Source organism: Centroberyx gerrardi, chromosome 7, assembly GCF_048128805.1.
Source record: "Centroberyx gerrardi isolate f3 chromosome 7, fCenGer3.hap1.cur.20231027, whole genome shotgun sequence".
Lineage (NCBI taxonomy): Eukaryota > Metazoa > Chordata > Actinopteri > Beryciformes > Berycidae > Centroberyx > Centroberyx gerrardi.
Window position 1 is genome coordinate 558,270 of NC_136003.1, and position 18,528 is coordinate 576,797.

Genomic DNA, 18,528 nt, shown 5'->3' on the forward strand with positions numbered 1-18,528 from the left:
CCACACTAAATGTCTGATTTTAAGCAGCCAGGTTGTGCTATGATGGAAAGCCAACAATTGATGGAAAGAAGAGAACCTAAGCTTTAATTGAATGTGCAACATGTTTGATTTGAAGCAGGTTTACCAGAAATACAGGAGGATAAGGTAGAATATAAAACCAGTTGGCTGCAGGCCTTTTGAAAACAGCTGAATGTAACCATAATTCATCAGTGTGCTGCTAGCCACCAGAAGGGTTAAAATCAACAATGTTGGAGTCTATGAAAAGGTCTGAACCTGAGGTTTACATGGAGGTATCACTCCAGTAAATCAGATCATGCTAGCCTGAAAGACCAGGCTAAATATACAGAACAGATTTGACCTCTGACCCAGCTCTGAAAGCTGTGTGGTATTGACCACACTAAATGTCTGATTTTAAGCAGCCAGGTTGTGCTATGATGGAAAGCCAACAATTGATGGAAAGAAGAGAACCTAAGCTTTAATTTGATGTGCAACATGTTTGATTTGAAGCAGGTTTACCAGAAATACAGGAGGATACTTTAGAATATAAAACCAGTTGGCTGCAGGCTTTTTAAAAACAGCTGAATATAACCATAATTCATCAGTGTGCTGCTAGCCACCAGAAGGTTTAAAATGAACAATGTTGGACTCTATGAAAAGGTCTGAATCTGAGCTTTAAATTGAGGTGTCACTCCAGTAAATCAGATCATGCTAGCCTGAAAGACCAGGCTAAATATACAGAACAGATTTGACCTCTGACCCAGCTCTGAAAGTTGTGTGGTATTGACCACACTAAATGTCTGATTTTAAGCAGCCAGCTTGTGCTATGATGGAAAGCCAACAATTGATGGAAAGAAGAGAACCTAAGCTTTAATTTGATGTGCAACATGTTTGATTTGAAGCAGGTTTACCAGAAATACAGGAGGATAAGGTAGAATATAAAACCTGTTGGCTGCAGGCCTTTTGAAAACAGCTGAATGTAACCATAATTCATCAGTGTGCTGCTAGCCACCAGAAGGGGTAAAATCAACAATGTTGGAGTCTATGAAAAGGTCTGAATCTGAGCTTTAAATTGAGGTGTCACTCCAGTAAATCAGATCATGCTAGCCTGAAAGACCAGGCTAAATATACAGAACAGATTTGACCTCTGACCCAGCTCTGAAAGCTGTGTGGTATTGACCACACTAAATGTCTGATTTTAAGCAGCCAGGTTGTGCTATGATGGAAAGCCAACAATTGTTGGAAAGAAGAGAACCTAAGCTTTAATTTGATGTGCAACATGTTTGATTTGAAGCAGGTTTACCAGAAATACAGGAGGATAAGTTAGAATATAAAACCAGTTGGCTGCAGGCCTTTTAAAAACAGCTGAATGTAACCATAATTCATCAGTGTGCTGCTAGCCACCAGAAGGTTTAAAATGAACAATATTGGACTCTATGAAAAGGTCTGAATCTGAGCTTTAAATTGAGGTGTCACTCCAGTAAATCAGATCATGCTAGCCTGAAAGACCAGGCTAAATATATAGAACAGATTTGACCTCTGACCCAGCTCTGAAAGCTGTGTGGTATTGACCACACTAAATGTCTGATTTTAAGCAGCCAGGTTGTGCTATGATGGAAAGCCAACAATTAATGGAAAGAAGAGAACCTAAGCTTTAATTTGATGTGCAACATGTTTGATTTGAAGCAGGTTTACCAGAAATAGAGGAGGATAAGTTAGAATATAAAACCTGTTGGCTACAGGCCTTTTGAAAACAGCTGAATGTAACCATAATTCATCAGTGTGCTGCTAGCCACCAGAAGGGTTAAAATCAACAATGTTGGAGTCTATGAAAAGGTCTGAATCTGAGGTTTACATGGAGGTATCATTCCAGTAAATCAGATCATGCTAGCCTGAAAGACCAGGCTAAATATACAGAACAGATTTGACCTCTGACCCAGCTCTGAAAGCTGTGTGGTATTGACCACACTAAATGTCTGATTTTAAGCAGCCAGGTTGTGCTATGATGGAAAGCCAACAATTGTTGGAAAGAAGAGAACCTAAGCTTTAATTTGATGTGCAACATGTTTGATTTGAAGCAGGTTTACCAGAAATACAGGAGGATAAGTTAGAATATAAAACCAGTTGGCTGCAGGCCTTTTGAAAACAGCTGAATGTAACCATAATTCATCAGTGTGCTGCTAGCCACCAGAAGGGTTAAAATCAACAATGTTGGACTCTATGAAAAGGTCTGAATCTGAGGTTTACATGGCGGTATCACTCCAGTAAATCAGATCATGCTAGCCTGAAAGACCAGGCTAAATATACAGAACAGATTTGACCTCTGACCCAGCTCTGAAAGCTGTGTGGTATTGACCACACTAAATGTCTGATTTTAAGCAGCCAGGTTGTGCTATGATGGAAAGCCAACAATTGATGGAAAGAAGAGAACCTAAGCTTTAATTGAATGTGCAACATGTTTGATTTGAAGCAGGTTTACCAGAAATACAGGAGGATAAGGTAGAATATAAAACCAGTTGGCTGCAGGCCTTTTGAAAACAGCTGAATGTAACCATAATTCATCAGTGTGCTGCTAGCCACCAGAAGGGTTAAAATCAACAATGTTGGAGTCTATGAAAAGGTCTGAACCTGAGGTTTACATGGAGGTATCACTCCAGTAAATCAGATCATGCTAGCCTGAAAGACCAGGCTAAATATACAGAACAGATTTGACCTCTGACCCAGCTCTGAAAGCTGTGTGGTATTGACCACACTAAATGTCTGATTTTAAGCAGCCAGGTTGTGCTATGATGGAAAGCCAACAATTGTTGGAAAGAAGAGAACCTAAGCTTTAATTTGATGTGCAACATGTTTGATTTGAAGCAGGTTTACCAGAAATACAGGAGGATAAGTTAGAATATAAAACCAGTTGGCTGCAGGCCTTTTGAAAACAGCTGAATGTAACCATAATTCATCAGTGTGCTGCTAGCCACCAGAAGGGTTAAAATCAACAATGTTGGACTCTATGAAAAGGTCTGAATCTGAGGTTTACATGGCGGTATCACTCCAGTAAATCAGATCATGCTAGCCTGAAAGACCAGGCTAAATATACAGAACAGATTTGACCTCTGACCCAGCTCTGAAAGCTGTGTGGTATTGACCACACTAAATGTCTGATTTTAAGCAGCCAGGTTGTGCTATGATGGAAAGCCAACAATTGATGGAAAGAAGAGAACCTAAGCTTTAATTGAATGTGCAACATGTTTGATTTGAAGCAGGTTTACCAGAAATACAGGAGGATAAGGTAGAATATAAAACCAGTTGGCTGCAGGCCTTTTGAAAACAGCTGAATGTAACCATAATTCATCAGTGTGCTGCTAGCCACCAGAAGGGTTAAAATCAACAATGTTGGACTCTATGAAAAGGTCTGAATCTGAGGTTTACATGGAGGTATCACTCCAGTAAATCAGATCATGCTAGCCTGAAAGACCAGGCTAAATATACAGAACAGATTTGACCTCTGACCCAGCTCTGAAAGCTGTGTGGTATTGACCACACTAAATGTCTGATTTTAAGCAGCCAGGTTGTGCTATGATGGAAAGCCAACAATTGATGGAAAGAAGAGAACCTAAGCTTTAATTTGATGTGCAACATGTTTGATTTGAAGCAGGTTTACCAGAAATACAGGAGGATACTTTAGAATATAAAACCAGTTGGCTGCAGGCTTTTTAAAAACAGCTGAATATAACCATAATTCATCAGTGTGCTGCTAGCCACCAGAAGGTTTAAAATGAACAATGTTGGACTCTATGAAAAGGTCTGAATCTGAGCTTTAAATTGAGGTGTCACTCCAGTAAATCAGATCATGCTAGCCTGAAAGACCAGGCTAAATATACAGAACAGATTTGACCTCTGACCCAGCTCTGAAAGCTGTGTGGTATTGACCACACTAAATGTCTGATTTTAAGCAGCCAGGTTGTGCTATGATGGAAAGCCAACAATTGTTGGAAAGAAGAGAACCTAAGCTTTAATTTGATGTGCAACATGTTTGATTTGAAGCAGGTTTACCAGAAATACAGGAGGATAAGTTAGAATATAAAACCAGTTGGCTGCAGGCCTTTTGAAAACAGCTGAATGTAACCATAATTCATCAGTGTGCTGCTAGCCACCAGAAGGGTTAAAATCAACAATGTTGGACTCTATGAAAAGGTCTGAATCTGAGGTTTACATGGCGGTATCACTCCAGTAAATCAGATCATGCTAGCCTGAAAGACCAGGCTAAATATACAGAACAGATTTGACCTCTGACCCAGCTCTGAAAGCTGTGTGGTATTGACCACACTAAATGTCTGATTTTAAGCAGCCAGGTTGTGCTATGATGGAAAGCCAACAATTGATGGAAAGAAGAGAACCTAAGCTTTAATTGAATGTGCAACATGTTTGATTTGAAGCAGGTTTACCAGAAATACAGGAGGATAAGGTAGAATATAAAACCAGTTGGCTGCAGGCCTTTTGAAAACAGCTGAATGTAACCATAATTCATCAGTGTGCTGCTAGCCACCAGAAGGGTTAAAATCAACAATGTTGGAGTCTATGAAAAGGTCTGAATCTGAGGTTTACATGGAGGTATCACTCCAGTAAATCAGATCATGCTAGCCTGAAAGACCAGGCTAAATATACAGAACAGATTTGACCTCTGACCCAGCTCTGAAAGCTGTGTGGTATTGACCACACTACATGTCTGATTTTAAGCAGCCAGGTTGTGCTATGATGGAAAGCCAACAATTGATGGAAAGAAGAGAACCTAAGCTTTAATTTGATGTGCAACATGTTTGATTTGAAGCAGGTTTACCAGAAATACAGGAGGATAAGTTAGAATATAAAACCAGTTGGCTGCAGGCCTTTTGAAAACAGCTGAATGTAACCATAATTCATCAGTGTGCTGCTAGCCACCAGAAGGGTTAAAATCAACAATGTTGGACTCTATGAAAAGGTCTGAATCTGAGGTTTACATGGCGGTATCACTCCAGTAAATCAGATCATGCTAGCCTGAAAGACCAGGCTAAATATACAGAACAGATTTGACCTCTGACCCAGCTCTGAAAGCTGTGTGGTATTGACCACACTAAATGTCTGATTTTAAGCAGCCAGGTTGTGCTATGATGGAAAGCCAACAATTGATGGAAAGAAGAGAACCTAAGCTTTAATTGAATGTGCAACATGTTTGATTTGAAGCAGGTTTACCAGAAATACAGGAGGATAAGGTAGAATATAAAACCAGTTGGCTGCAGGCCTTTTGAAAACAGCTGAATGTAACCATAATTCATCAGTGTGCTGCTAGCCACCAGAGGGGTTAAAATCAACAATGTTGGACTCTATGAAAAGGTCTGAATCTGAGGTTTACATGGAGGTATCACTCCAGTAAATCAGATCATGCTAGCCTGAAAGACCAGGCTAAATATACAGAACAGATTTGACCTCTGACCCAGCTCTGAAAGCTGTGTGGTATTGACCACACTAAATGTCTGATTTTAAGCAGCCAGGTTGTGCTATGATGGAAAGCCAACAATTGTTGGAAAGAAAAGAACCTAAGCTTTAATTTGATGTGCAACATGTTTGATTTGAAGCAGGTTTACCAGAAATACAGGAGGATAAGTTAGAATATAAAACCAGTTGGCTGCAGGCCTTTTAAAAACAGCTGAATGTAACCATAATTCATCAGTGTGCTGCTAGCCACCAGAAGGGTTAAAATCAACAATGTTGGACTCTATGAAAAGGTCTGAATCTGAGGTTTACATGGAGGTATCACTCCAGTAAATCAGATCATGCTAGCCTGAAAGACCAGGCTAAATATACAGAACAGATTTGACCTCTGACCCAGCTCTGAAAGCTGTGTGGTATTGACCACACTAAATGTCTGATTTTAAGCAGCCAGGTTGTGCTATGATGGAAAGCCAACAATTGATGGAAAGAAGAGAACCTAAGCTTTAATTTGATGTGCAACATGTTTGATTTGAAGCAGGTTTACCAGAAATACAGGAGGATAAGTTAGAATATAAAACCTGTTGGCTACAGGCCTTTTGAAAACAGCTGAATGTAACCATAATTCATCAGTGTGCTGCTAGCCACCAGAAGGGTTAAAATCAACAATGTTGGACTCTATGAAAAGGTCTGAATCTGAGGTTTATATGGAGGTATCACTCCAGTAAATCAGATCATGCTAGCCTGAAAGACCAGGCTAAATATACAGAACAGATTTGACCTCTGACCCAGCTCTGAAAGCTGTGTGGTATTGACCACACTAAATGTCTGATTTTAAGCAGCCAGGTTGTGCTATGATGGAAAGCCAACAATTGATGGAAAGAAGAGAACCTAAGCTTTAATTTGATGTGCAACATGTTTGATTTGAAGCAGGTTTACCAGAAATACAGGAGGATAAGGTAGAATATAAAACCTGTTGGCTGCAGGCCTTTTGAAAACAGCTGAATGTAACCTTAATTCATCAGTGTGCTGCTAGCCACTAGAAGGGGTAAAATCAACAATGTTGGACTCTATGAAAAGGTCTGAATCTGAGCTTTAAATTGAGGTGTCACTCCAGTAAATCAGATCATGCTAGCCTGAAAGACCAGGCTAAATATACAGAACAGATTTGACCTCTGACCCAGCTCTGAAAGCTGTGTGGTATTGACCACACTAAATATCTGATTTTAAGCAGCCAGCTTGTGCTATGATGGAAAGCCAACAATTGTTGGAAAGAAGAGAACCTAAGCTTTAATTTGATGTGCAACATGTTTGATTTGAAGCAGGTTTACCAGAAATACAGGAGGATACTTTAGAATATAAAACCAGTTGGCTGCAGGCCTTTTGAAAACAGCTGAATGTAACCATAATTCATCAGTGTGCTGCTAGCCACCAGAAGGGTTAAAATCAACAATGTTGGACTCTATGAAAAGGTCTGAATCTGAGGTTTACATGGAGGTATCACTCCAGTAAATCAGATCATGCTAGCCTGAAAGACCAGGCTAAATATACAGAACAGATTTGACCTCTGACCCAGCTCTGAAAGCTGTGTGGTATTGACCACACTAAATGTCTGATTTTAAGCAGCCAGGTTGTGCTATGATGGAAAGCCAACAATTGATGGAAAGAAGAGAACCTAAGCTTTAATTGGATGTGCAACATGTTTGATTTGAAGCAGGTTTACCAGAAATACAGGAGGATAAGGTAGAATATAAAACCTGTTGGCTGCAGGCCTTTTGAAAACAGCTGAATGTAACCATAATTCATCAGTGTGCTGCTAGCCACCAGAAGGGGTAAAATCAACAATGTTGGACTCTATGAAAAGGTCTGAATCTGAGCTTTAAATTGAGGTGTCACTCCAGTAAATCAGATCATGCTAGCCTGAAGGACCAGGCTAAATATACAGAACAGATTTGACCTCTGACCCAGCTCTGAAAGCTGTGTGGTATTGACCACACTAAATGTCTGATTTTAAGCAGCCAGGTTGTGCTATGATGGAAAGCCAACAATTGATGGAAAGAAGAGAACCTAAGCTTTAGTTTGATGTGCAACATGTTTGATTTGAAGCAGGTTTACCAGAAATACAGGAGGATAAGGTAGAATATAAAACCTGTTGGCTGCAGGCCTTTTGAAAACAGCTGAATGTAACCATAATTCATCAGTGTGCTGCTAGCCACCAGAAGGGGTAAAATCAACAATGTTGGACTCTATGAAAAGGTCTGAATCTGAGCTTTAAATTGAGGTGTCACTCCAGTAAATCAGATCATGCTAGCCTGAAGGACCAGGCTAAATATATAGAACAGATTTGACCTCTGACCCAGCTCTGAAAGCTGTGTGGTATTGACCACACTAAATGTCTGATTTTAAGCAGCCAGGTTGTGCTATGATGGAAAGCCAACAATTGATGGAAAGAAGAGAACCTAAGCTTTAATTTGATGTGCAACATGTTTGATTTGAAGCAGGTTTACCAGAAATACAGGAGGATACTTTAGAATATAAAACCAGTTGGCTGCAGGCCTTTTAAAAACAGCTGAATGTAACCATAATTCATCAGTGTGCTGCTAGCCACCAGAAGTGTTAAAATCAACAATGTTGGACTCTATGAAAAGGTCTGAATCTGAGGTTTACATGGAGGTATCACTCCAGTAAATCAGATCATGCTAGCCTGAAAGACCAGGCTAAATATACAGAACAGATTTGACCTCTGACCCAGCTCTGAAAGCTGTGTGGTATTGACCACACTAAATGTCTGATTTTAAGCAGCCAGCTTGTGCTATGATGGAAAGCCAACAATTGATGGAAAGAAGAGAACCTAAGCTTTAATTTGATGTGCAACATGTTTGATTTGAAGCAGGTTTACCAGAAATACAGGAGGATAAGGTAGAATATAAAACCTGTTGGCTGCAGGCCTTTTTAAAACAGCTGAATGTAACCATAATTCATCAGTGTGCTGCTAGCCACCAGAAGGGGTAAAATCAACAATGTTGGACTCTATGAAAAGGTCTGAATCTGAGCTTTAAATTGAGGTGTCACTCCAGTAAATCAGATCATGCTAGCCTGAAGGACCAGGCTAAATATACAGAACAGATTTGACCTCTGACCCAGCTCTGAAAGCTGTGTGGTATTGACCACACTAAATGTCTGATTTTAAGCAGCCAGGTTGTGCTATGATGGAAAGCCAACAATTGATGGAAAGAAGAGAACCTAAGCTTTAATTTGATGTGCAACATGTTTGATTTGAAGCAGGTTTACCAGAAATACAGGAGGATAAGGTAGAATATAAAACCAGTTGGCTGCAGGCCTTTTAAAAACAGCTGAATATAACCATAATTCATCAGTGTGCTGCTAGCCACCAGAAAGTTTAAAATGAACAATGTTGGAGTCTATGAAAAGGTCTGAATCTGAGCTTTAAATTGAGGTGTCACTCCAGTAAATCAGATCATGCTAGCCTGAAAGACCAGGCTAAATATACAGAACAGATTTGACCTCTGACCCAGCTCTGAAAGTTGTGTGGTATTGACCACACTAAATGTCTGATTTTAAGCAGCCAGCTTGTGCTATGATGGAAAGCCAACAATTGATGGAAAGAAGAGAACCTAAGCTTTAATTTGATGTGCAACATGTTTGATTTGAAGCAGGTTTACCAGAAATACAGGAGGATAAGTTAGAATATAAAACCTGTTGGCTGCAGGCCTTTTGAAAACAGCTGAATGTAACCATAATTCATCAGTGTGCTGCTAGCCACCAGAAGGGGTAAAATCAACAATGTTGGACTCTATGAAAAGGTCTGAATCTGAGCTTTAAATTGAGGTGTCACTCCAGTAAATCAGATCATGCTAGCCTGAAAGACCAGGCTAAATATACAGAACAGATTTGACCTCTGACCCAGCTCTGAAAGCTGTGTGGTATTGACCACACTAAATGTCTGATTTTAAGCAGCCAGCTTGTGCTATGATGGAAAGCCAACAATTGTTGGAAAGAAGAGAACCTAAGCTTTAATTTGATGTGCAACATGTTTGATTTGAAGCAGGTTTACCAGAAATACAGGAGGATAAGTTAGAATATCAAACCAGTTGGCTGCAGGCCTTTTAAAAACAGCTGAATGTAACCATAATTCATCAGTGTGCTGCTAGCCACCAGAAGGTTTAAAATGAACAATATTGGACTCTATGAAAAGGTCTGAATCTTAGCTTTAAATTGAGGTGTCACTCCAGTAAATCAGATCATGCTAGCCTGAAAGACCAGGCTAAATATACAGAACAGAGTTGACCTCTGACCCAGCTCTGAAAGTTGTGTGGTATTGACCACACTAAATGTCTGATTTTAAGCAGCCAGCTTGTGCTATGATGGAAAGCCAACAATTGATGGAAAGAAGAGAACCTAAGCTTTAATTTGATGTGCAACATGTTTGATTTGAAGCAGGTTTACCAGAAATACAGGAGGATAAGTTAGAATATAAAACCTGTTGTCTGCAGGCCTTTTGAAAACAGCTGAATGTAACCATAATTCATCAGTGTGCTGCTAGCCACCAGAAGGGGTAAAATCAACAATGTTGGACTCTATGAAAAGGTCTGAATCTGAGCTTTAAATTGAGGTGTCACTCCAGTAAATCAGATCATGCTAGCCTGAAGGACCAGGCTAAATATACAGAACAGATTTGACCTCTGACCCAGCTCTGAAAGCTGTGTGGTATTGACCACACTAAATGTCTGATTTTAAGCAGCCAGGTTGTGCTATGATGGAAAGCCAACAATTGATGGAAAGAAGAGAACCTAAGCTTTAATTTGATGTGCAACATGTTTGATTTGAAGCAGGTTTACCAGAAATACAGGAGGATACTTTAGAATATAAAACCAGTTGGCTGCAGGCCTTTTAAAAACAGCTGAATATAACCATAATTCATCAGTGTGCTGCTAGCCACCAGAAGGTTTAAAATGAACAATGTTGGAGTCTATGAAAAGGTCTGAATCTGAGCTTTAAATTGAGGTGTCACTCCAGTAAATCAGATCATGCTAGCCTGAAAGACCAGGCTAAATATACAGAACAGATTTGACCTCTGACCCAGCTCTGAAAGTTGTGTGGTATTGACCACACTAAATGTCTGATTTTAAGCAGCCAGCTTGTGCTATGATGGAAAGCCAACAATTGATGGAAAGAAGAGAACCTAAGCTTTAATTTGATGTGCAACATGTTTGATTTGAAGCAGGTTTACCAGAAATACAGGAGGATAAGGTAGAATATAAAACCTGTTGGCTGCAGGCCTTTTGAAAACAGCTGAATGTAACCATAATTCATCAGTGTGCTGCTAGCCACCAGAAGGGGTAAAATCAACAATGTTGGACTCTATGAAAAGGTCTGAATCTGAGCTTTAAATTGAGGTGTCACTCCAGTAAATCAGATCATGCTAGCCTGAAGGACCAGGCTAAATATACAGAACAGATTTGACCTCTGACCCAGCTCTGAAAGCTGTGTGGTATTGACCACACTAAATGTCTGATTTTAAGCAGCCAGGTTGTGCTATGATGGAAAGCCAACAATTGATGGAAAGAAGAGAACCTAAGCTTTAATTTGATGTGCAACATGTTTGATTTGAAGCAGGTTTACCAGAAATACAGGAGGATACTTTAGAATATAAAACCAGTTGGCTGCAGGCCTTTTAAAAACAGCTGAATATAACCATAATTCATCAGTGTGCTGCTAGCCACCAGAAGGTTTAAAATGAACAATGTTGGAGTCTATGAAAAGGTCTGAATCTGAGCTTTAAATTGAGGTGTCACTCCAGTAAATCAGATCATGCTAGCCTGAAAGACCAGGCTAAATATACAGAACAGATTTGACCTCTGACCCAGCTCTGAAAGTTGTGTGGTATTGACCACACTAAATGTCTGATTTTAAGCAGCCAGCTTGTGCTATGATGGAAAGCCAACAATTGATGGAAAGAAGAGAACCTAAGCTTTAATTTGATGTGCAACATGTTTGATTTGAAGCAGGTTTACCAGAAATACAGGAGGATAAGGTAGAATATAAAACCTGTTGGCTGCAGGCCTTTTGAAAACAGCTGAATGTAACCATAATTCATCAGTGTGCTGCTAGCCACCAGAAGGGGTAAAATCAACAATGTTGGACTCTATGAAAAGGTCTGAATCTGAGCTTTAAATTGAGGTGTCACTCCAGTAAATCAGATCATGCTAGCCTGAAGGACCAGGCTAAATATACAGAACAGATTTGACCTCTGACCCAGCTCTGAAAGCTGTGTGGTATTGACCACACTAAATGTCTGATTTTAAGCAGCCAGGTTGTGCTATGATGGAAAGCCAACAATTGATGGAAAGAAGAGAACCTAAGCTTTAATTTGATGTGCAACATGTTTGATTTGAAGCAGGTTTACCAGAAATACAGGAGGATACTTTAGAATATAAAACCAGTTGGCTGCAGGCCTTTTAAAAACAGCTGAATGTAACCATAATTCATCAGTGTGCTGCTAGCCACCAGAAGGGTTAAAATCAACAATGTTGGACTCTATGAAAAGGTCTGAATCTGAGGTTTACATGGAGGTATCACTCCAGTAAATCAGATCATGCTAGCCTGAAAGACCAGGCTAAATATACAGAACAGATTTGACCTCTGACCCAGCTCTGAAAGCTGTGTGGTATTGACCACACTAAATGTCTGATTTTAAGCAGCCAGGTTGTGCTATGATGGAAAGCCAACAATTGATGGAAAGAAGAGAACCTAAGCTTTAATTTGATGTGCAACATGTTTGATTTGAAGCAGGTTTACCAGAAATACAGGAGGATAAGGTAGAATATAAAACCTGTTGGCTGCAGGCCTTTTGAAAACAGCTGAATGTAACCATAATTCATCAGTGTGCTGCTAGCCACCAGAAGGGGTAAAATCAACAATGTTGGACTCTATGAAAAGGTCTGAATCTGAGCTTTAAATTGAGGTGTCACTCCAGTAAATCAGATCATGCTAGCCTGAAGGACCAGGCTAAATATACAGAACAGATTTGACCTCTGACCCAGCTCTGAAAGCTGTGTGGTATTGACCACACTAAATGTCTGATTTTAAGCAGCCAGCTTGTGCTATGATGGAAAGCCAACAATTGATGGAAAGAAGAGAACCTAAGCTTTAATTTGATGTGCAACATGTTTGATTTGAAGCAGGTTTACCAGAAATACAGGAGGATAAGGTAGAATATAAAACCTGTTGGCTGCAGGCCTTTTTAAAACAGCTGAATGTAACCATAATTCATCAGTGTGCTGCTAGCCACCAGAAGGGGTAAAATCAACAATGTTGGACTCTATGAAAAGGTCTGAATCTGAGCTTTAAATTGAGGTGTCACTCCAGTAAATCAGATCATGCTAGCCTGAAAGACCAGGCTAAATATACAGAACAGATTTGACCTCTGACCCAGCTCTGAAAGCTGTGTGGTATTGACCACACTAAATGTCTGATTTTAAGCAGCCAGCTTGTGCTATGATGGAAAGCCAACAATTGTTGGAAAGAAGAGAACCTAAGCTTTAATTTGATGTGCAACATGTTTGATTTGAAGCAGGTTTACCAGAAATACAGGAGGATAAGTTAGAATATCAAACCAGTTGGCTGCAGGCCTTTTAAAAACAGCTGAATGTAACCATAATTCATCAGTGTGCTGCTAGCCACCAGAAGGTTTAAAATGAACAATATTGGACTCTATGAAAAGGTCTGAATCTTAGCTTTAAATTGAGGTGTCACTCCAGTAAATCAGATCATGCTAGCCTGAAAGACCAGGCTAAATATACAGAACAGATTTGACCTCTGACCCAGCTCTGAAAGTTGTGTGGTATTGACCACACTAAATGTCTGATTTTAAGCAGCCAGCTTGTGCTATGATGGAAAGCCAACAATTGATGGAAAGAAGAGAACCTAAGCTTTAATTTGATGTGCAACATGTTTGATTTGAAGCAGGTTTACCAGAAATACAGGAGGATAAGTTAGAATATAAAACCTGTTGTCTGCAGGCCTTTTGAAAACAGCTGAATGTAACCATAATTCATCAGTGTGCTGCTAGCCACCAGAAGGGGTAAAATCAACAATGTTGGACTCTATGAAAAGGTCTGAATCTGAGCTTTAAATTGAGGTGTCACTCCAGTAAATCAGATCATGCTAGCCTGAAGGACCAGGCTAAATATACAGAACAGATTTGACCTCTGACCCAGCTCTGAAAGCTGTGTGGTATTGACCACACTAAATGTCTGATTTTAAGCAGCCAGGTTGTGCTATGATGGAAAGCCAACAATTGATGGAAAGAAGAGAACCTAAGCTTTAATTTGATGTGCAACATGTTTGATTTGAAGCAGGTTTACCAGAAATACAGGAGGATACTTTAGAATATAAAACCAGTTGGCTGCAGGCCTTTTAAAAACAGCTGAATATAACCATAATTCATCAGTGTGCTGCTAGCCACCAGAAGGTTTAAAATGAACAATGTTGGAGTCTATGAAAAGGTCTGAATCTGAGCTTTAAATTGAGGTGTCACTCCAGTAAATCAGATCATGCTAGCCTGAAAGACCAGGCTAAATATACAGAACAGATTTGACCTCTGACCCAGCTCTGAAAGTTGTGTGGTATTGACCACACTAAATGTCTGATTTTAAGCAGCCAGCTTGTGCTATGATGGAAAGCCAACAATTGATGGAAAGAAGAGAACCTAAGCTTTAATTTGATGTGCAACATGTTTGATTTGAAGCAGGTTTACCAGAAATACAGGAGGATAAGGTAGAATATAAAACCTGTTGGCTGCAGGCCTTTTGAAAACAGCTGAATGTAACCATAATTCATCAGTGTGCTGCTAGCCACCAGAAGGGGTAAAATCAACAATGTTGGACTCTATGAAAAGGTCTGAATCTGAGCTTTAAATTGAGATGTCACTCCAGTAAATCAGATCATGCTAGCCTGAAGGACCAGGCTAAATATACAGAACAGATTTGACCTCTGACCCAGCTCTGAAAGCTGTGTGGTATTGACCACACTAAATGTCTGATTTTAAGCAGCCAGGTTGTGCTATGATGGAAAGCCAACAATTGATGGAAAGAAGAGAACCTAAGCTTTAATTTGATGTGCAACATGTTTGATTTGAAGCAGGTTTACCAGAAATACAGGAGGATACTTTAGAATATAAAACCAGTTGGCTGCAGGCCTTTTAAAAACAGCTGAATATAACCATAATTCATCAGTGTGCTGCTAGCCACCAGAAGGTTTAAAATGAACAATGTTGGAGTCTATGAAAAGGTCTGAATCTGAGCTTTAAATTGAGGTGTCACTCCAGTAAATCAGATCATGCTAGCCTGAAAGACCAGGCTAAATATACAGAACAGATTTGACCTCTGACCCAGCTCTGAAAGTTGTGTGGTATTGACCACACTAAATGTCTGATTTTAAGCAGCCAGCTTGTGCTATGATGGAAAGCCAACAATTGATGGAAAGAAGAGAACCTAAGCTTTAATTTGATGTGCAACATGTTTGATTTGAAGCAGGTTTACCAGAAATACAGGAGGATAAGGTAGAATATAAAACCTGTTGGCTGCAGGCCTTTTGAAAACAGCTGAATGTAACCATAATTCATCAGTGTGCTGCTAGCCACCAGAAGGGGTAAAATCAACAATGTTGGACTCTATGAAAAGGTCTGAATCTGAGCTTTAAATTGAGGTGTCACTCCAGTAAATCAGATCATGCTAGCCTGAAGGACCAGGCTAAATATACAGAACAGATTTGACCTCTGACCCAGCTCTGAAAGCTGTGTGGTATTGACCACACTAAATGTCTGATTTTAAGCAGCCAGGTTGTGCTATGATGGAAAGCCAACAATTGATGGAAAGAAGAGAACCTAAGCTTTAATTTGATGTGCAACATGTTTGATTTGAAGCAGGTTTACCAGAAATACAGGAGGATACTTTAGAATATAAAACCAGTTGGCTGCAGGCCTTTTAAAAACAGCTGAATGTAACCATAATTCATCAGTGTGCTGCTAGCCACCAGAAGGGTTAAAATCAACAATGTTGGACTCTATGAAAAGGTCTGAATCTGAGGTTTACATGGAGGTATCACTCCAGTAAATCAGATCATGCTAGCCTGAAAGACCAGGCTAAATATACAGAACAGATTTGACCTCTGACCCAGCTCTGAAAGCTGTGTGGTATTGACCACACTAAATGTCTGATTTTAAGCAGCCAGGTTGTGCTATGATGGAAAGCCAACAATTGATGGAAAGAAGAGAACCTAAGCTTTAATTTGATGTGCAACATGTTTGATTTGAAGCAGGTTTACCAGAAATACAGGAGGATAAGGTAGAATATAAAACCTGTTGGCTGCAGGCCTTTTAAAAACAGCTGAATATAACCATAATTCATCAGTGTGCTGCTAGCCACCAGAAGGTTTAAAATGAACAATGTTGGAGTCTATGAAAAGGTCTGAATCTGAGCTTTAAATTGAGGTGTCACTCCAGTAAATCAGATCATGCTAGCCTGAAAGACCAGGCTAAATATACAGAACAGATTTGACCTCTGACCCAGCTCTGAAAGTTGTGTGGTATTGACCACACTAAATGTCTGATTTTAAGCAGCCAGCTTGTGCTATGATGGAAAGCCAACAATTGATGGAAAGAAGAGAACCTAAGCTTTAATTTGATGTGCAACATGTTTGATTTGAAGCAGGTTTACCAGAAATACAGGAGGATAAGGTAGAATATAAAACCTGTTGGCTGCAGGCCTTTTGAAAACAGCTGAATGTAACCATAATTCATCAGTGTGCTGCTAGCCACCAGAAGGGGTAAAATCAACAATGTTGGACTCTATGAAAAGGTCTGAATCTGAGCTTTAAATTGAGGTGTCACTCCAGTAAATCAGATCATGCTAGCCTGAAGGACCAGGCTAAATATACAGAACAGATTTGACCTCTGACCCAGCTCTGAAAGCTGTGTGGTATTGACCACACTAAATGTCTGATTTTAAGCAGCCAGGTTGTGCTATGATGGAAAGCCAACAATTGATGGAAAGAAGAGAACCTAAGCTTTAATTTGATGTGCAACATGTTTGATTTGAAGCAGGTTTACCAGAAATACAGGAGGATACTTTAGAATATAAAACCAGTTGGCTGCAGGCCTTTTAAAAACAGCTGAATGTAACCATAATTCATCAGTGTGCTGCTAGCCACCAGAAGGGTTAAAATCAACAATGTTGGACTCTATGAAAAGGTCTGAATCTGAGGTTTACATGGAGGTATCACTCCAGTAAATCAGATCATGCTAGCCTGAAAGACCAGGCTAAATATACAGAACAGATTTGACCTCTGACCCAGCTCTGAAAGCTGTGTGGTATTGACCACACTAAATGTCTGATTTTAAGCAGCCAGGTTGTGCTATGATGGAAAGCCAACAATTGATGGAAAGAAGAGAACCTAAGCTTTAATTTGATGTGCAACATGTTTGATTTGAAGCAGGTTTACCAGAAATACAGGAGGATAAGGTAGAATATAAAACCTGTTGGCTGCAGGCCTTTTAAAAACAGCTGAATATAACCATAATTCATCAGTGTGCTGCTAGCCACCAGAAGGTTTAAAATGAACAATGTTGGAGTCTATGAAAAGGTCTGAATCTGAGCTTTAAATTGAGGTGTCACTCCAGTAAATCAGATCATGCTAGCCTGAAAGACCAGGCTAAATATACAGAACAGATTTGACCTCTGACCCAGCTCTGAAAGTTGTGTGGTATTGACCACACTAAATGTCTGATTTTAAGCAGCCAGCTTGTGCTATGATGGAAAGCCAACAATTGATGGAAAGAAGAGAACCTAAGCTTTAATTTGATGTGCAACATGTTTGATTTGAAGCAGGTTTACCAGAAATACAGGAGGATAAGGTAGAATATAAAACCTGTTGGCTGCAGGCCTTTTGAAAACAGCTGAATGTAACCATAATTCATCAGTGTGCTGCTAGCCACCAGAAGGGGTAAAATCAACAATGTTGGACTCTATGAAAAGGTCTGAATCTGAGCTTTAAATTGAGGTGTCACTCCAGTAAATCAGATCATGCTAGCCTGAAGGACCAGGCTAAATATACAGAACAGATTTGACCTCTGACCCAGCTCTGAAAGCTGTGTGGTATTGACCACACTAAATGTCTGATTTTAAGCAGCCAGGTTGTGCTATGATGGAAAGCCAACAATTGATGGAAAGAAGAGAACCTAAGCTTTAATTTGATGTGCAACATGTTTGATTTGAAGCAGGTTTACCAGAAATACAGGAGGATACTTTAGAATATAAAACCAGTTGGCTGCAGGCCTTTTAAAAACAGCTGAATGTAACCATAATTCATCAGTGTGCTGCTAGCCACCAGAAGGGTTAAAATCAACAATGTTGGAGTCTATGAAAAGGTCTGAATCTGAGGTTTACATGGAGGTATCACTCCAGTAAATCAGATCATGCTAGCCTGAAAGACCAGGCTAAATATACAGAACAGATTTGACCTCTGACCCAGCTCTGAAAGCTGTGTGGTATTGACCACACTAAATGTCTGATTTTAAGCAGCCAGGTTGTGCTATGATGGAAAGCCAACAATTGATGGAAAGAAGAGAACCTAAGCTTTAATTTGATGTGCAACATGTTTGATTTGAAGCAGGTTTACCAGAAATACAGGAGGATAAGGTAGAATATAAAACCTGTTGGCTGCAGGCCTTTTGAAAACAGCTGAATGTAACCATAATTCATCAGTGTGCTGCTAGCCACCAGAAGGGGTAAAATCAACAATGTTGGACTCTATGAAAAGGTCTGAATCTGAGCTTTAAATTGAGGTGTCACTCCAGTAAATCAGATCATGCTAGCCTGAAAGACCAGGCTAAATATACAGAACAGATTTGACCTCTGACCCAGCTCTGAAAGCTGTGTGGTATTGACCACACTAAATGTCTGATTTTAAGCAGCCAGCTTGTGCTATGATGGAAAGCCAACAATTGATGGAAAGAAGAGAACCTAAGCTTTAATTTGATGTGCAACATGT